The following is a 3,743-nucleotide window of genomic DNA, read 5'->3' on the forward strand; positions in this document are numbered from 1 at the left end:
GGTGAGGCTGCGGGGTCAGCACAGCCCTGCAGGCAGCTCTGCCTCACTGAGGCCTCCTCGTCCTGCTCAGTGGCACAGAGGGGTGCATTCCCATGTGGTTGGGTTGCTGGGGCTCTCTGCCGAAGGCTGTTGTCACTCAGCTGCATAGTGGTAGCTGGAGGTATCCCAGGAGTAGCCCAGGGAAACAGACTTGTGTACCAGCCCCAGAGCCACCTGTGAGACCCGCTGTCTCAATTTCCAAACTGGATCCTGCGCAATACGTTTTCTCCTTCATGAAGGGACTGCAAAACTCTGAGAGGAAAAATGAACTCTGGCTCAAGGTTCAACACGCTCTTGGGCCACTGGAAATAGGTCTCTCATTGGTCTGTTTTTCCAAGAGAAAGCAAAGTCACATAATGAGGTAAAAATACTACAATTTCCTTGTAATAAAGTCAACCTCGTAACTCTTACACAGGGTTATGCACGTCTGGGAATGGGGAGGGTGACTGGCATTTCCGTGGCAGCAGCTTGGGGTCACCATTGGCAGGGGCTTCCTGTGGACAGCTGAGGCTGAGTAGAGACTGTTGGTACCCTTCCTGATGCCCCATACTGACGATTTGCCACCTCTGCCACACCAAGGCTGGCTGGCAAGGTCTGCGAGGCCTAGTGGGGCACCCAAGCCCAGTCTCATAGCGTCATCACTGAGAGACTTACACGGGGCTGCACAACCATGTCCCCTTGACTTGAGGACAGAGGGCTTCAGTGGCATGCAAGAGGGCAAGAAGGAATGGGGTGATCATGGACTTGCCTGGAGACCGCAGGCTATGCCAGCCCTGTGTCCTCTGCCCTGTGTCCTCTGCCCCTGTGTCCTCTGTCCTGTGTCCTCTACCTCTGTGTCCTCTGCCCCTGTGTCCTCTGCCTCTGTGACCTCTGCCGTGTGTCCTCTGACCCTGTGTCCTCTGCCCCTGTGTACTCTGACCCTGTGTCCTCTGCCTCTGTGACCTCTGCCCTGTGTCCTCTGACCCTGTGTTCTCTGACCCTGTGTCCTCTGCCTCTGTGTCCTCTGCCCTGAGACCACAAGCTGTGCTGCCCCGTGTCCTCTGCCCTGAGACCGCATGCAGTGCTATCCCAGTGTCCTCTGCTCTCTGCTCCTTCCCCATCACCTGTCTGTCTGAGGAGCAGCAGCTCAGCAAAGAGCACTGAATGCTCACTCAGACTTCCTTCTGAGGAGTGCGAGATGGCAGCTAGAGAGGCAGACAGCTCCTCTTCCGTTGCCTAGTGTTGGTGAGCTGCACCAACGGAGGAGGTAGAATGTACGCAAATTGAACAGAACTTGCCAAATGATGGCAAGTTCAACAAGAGAAAATAATGAAAGCACAAGAAATAATAATAAATATTTTGTTTCAAAGAAAACAAGAAGTGTCTGGGAGGATGTGGAGCAGCTGGAACCCTCTTGTCCTACTCACAAGGCTGCAGAGTGGACCAGTTACTTTGTGAAGTGTCGTGGAGGATTCTCAGTCATAATGAGGGCCGTGATCTGCTCGTGTAAGCCTGCTCCTGGGTATATCGACAAGAAGCTAAATCAGGTCTCAAAGAGCGGTTTGCACATCCAAGTTCTGAGCAGAACTCTTCATATCGCCTCGGAATGAGTACAGCTCAGGTGTCTGGATGAGTGAGAAGCAGCACTCTGTGTATGGGTGTACATGCACACACGTACATTAAGAATGTTATTTAGCTTTCTGGAGGAAGGTAACCCTGCCACACACTATGACGACATGGATGGATGTGAAGACATTAAACGAAGAAACAAGCCTGTCACTGGAAGCTCAGTGCAGCAGAATTCCACCTGGTGATTAGTCGGTCTTAGCACACAGAACGGGGCTTTCCGGGGGCTGCAGGAAACGGCAGCTGTGTGAGCTCCAGATCCACGAGAGGAAAGGCTCGGCGGACCTGCTGCTCGAAAGCAACAAGCGTACGGACGCTCCTAAGCTGCACAAGCGTACGGACGCTCCTAAGCTGCACAAGCGTACGGACGCTCCTAAGCTGCACAAGCGTACGGAGGCTCCTAAACTGCACAAGCGTACGGACGCTCCTAAGCTGCACAAGCGTACGGACGCTCCTAAGCTGCACAAGCGTACGGACGCTCCTAAGCTGCACGCTGAAGTACAGGCGCGGGGGAGGGGAGGTAGCAGCAAAGGGCGTGAAAGGGAGGTCCAGAAGTGCGTGGCGCGTGCCCGCTCCAGACAGGAACGTAAGCACACGCTGCACACGTGTGTGCATTAGCAAAACAAATTAACAGAAAGGTGGTTGCGATGTTAAATTTTATGTTGTATTTTTCACACAACAACAACAAAAAGGGAGAAACAAACCTGAGGGGGCAAACAGAGCTTCAACATTTCAGGAAAAATGTAACAGCAAATATCATTGATCTCATTTGGCAGAATGTTTACTGTAAATCTGGAGAGCATAGAAGACAGCGAGGAAGGAACTTCACACACTTGCAGGTGTTGCACGTGCGCACGCACACGCACGCACACAAACTTTCTTTTCCTCTGCCCATAAACAAGAGAACAAAGACGTCCACGACACGAGTGCAAGCAGTGTTAGGGCCTCCTTCAGAGGGAGGAAACCCTCGTGGACACTGACGCCCTCAGAAGGCGCTAGGCTAAGAGCCCGAGACCGAACCGCAGCGCCACGCCCCTTCACGGAGCGCGGCAGGAGGCCTCGCTGCTGCGGCCGCCGGTGTGGCCCGGGCGTCTGCGGACCAGGGCTCCACGGCCTGTGTCTCCCTACTCCTGCACCGAAGCTGCCCCCAAGCTCGGAGACACGAACTGCAGAAGTTGAAATAAACCCAAGGGCTGTGCGTTCCTCCCACGCAGTCAGGGGTCTTTTTCGCCTCACGACTTCACAGCCACCTTTAAAACGTCAGATTTATGCTAGGTAGAGGCCGTGCCCGGGATCTCCATCCAGCTCTGTGGGCGCGTTTTTCAGTGGAAATGCTTCTTCTACAAAATAAAATGGAAATAAAACAAATACACATGACACAAAAATTACTGCACAACTTTCTCCATCTGTCTATGCTCTTATACTTTTAATGTTGTCCTTACAGCATTTAATGACATGCTGTTTGATTGTGCCAAGTAACTCTCAGTGGATGCAGATTTACAGCCACCAGTCCCTCCAGTATATCAAAGTGAAAGTGCCGATTTGCTGTGGGGTGTGAGGCTCTTTGTCCACATGGACCTGAGGCCTATAAACCCCAAGGCTGTCAGGAGGTAGCGTGCCCTAGTGCCCTGTTCATGTGGAAACCCCAGCACCACGACTACCTGACATATACACACCAGAGTCAGGCCAGCCACACCTGGGACCTGCAGAGTTGGGGTCTCCAGCTTGCCCCTGGACATCAACTGTGCAGTTCCAGGTGCTTGCTCCACCATCTGCGAGGTGACTTAGCCCAAAGCGCTTCTCCCCTCTGCACTCTCATCCAGCTCACAGGGACAATCCCACGGTGAAATCAGGCAAGGCGTCAGCAGCATGCACTCATACGGATGCCTCAGTGCGCCTGCAAGGGCAGTGTGGCCCACTGGTAGCTATCAAGGTGGGTGGCACACCTGTCCAGGAGGATGGCACACCTGCCTCAGTGGATAGCACGCCTGTCCTGAGGGATGACACACCTGTCCAGGAGGATGGCACACCTGCCCTGGTAGATGGCACACCTGCCCCGGTGGATAGCACACCTGTCCTGAGGAATGGCACACCTGCCT

Source organism: Octodon degus, unplaced genomic scaffold (assembly GCF_000260255.1).
Source record: "Octodon degus isolate 3935 unplaced genomic scaffold, OctDeg1.0 scaffold00039, whole genome shotgun sequence".
Classification (NCBI taxonomy): Eukaryota; Metazoa; Chordata; class Mammalia; order Rodentia; family Octodontidae; genus Octodon; species Octodon degus.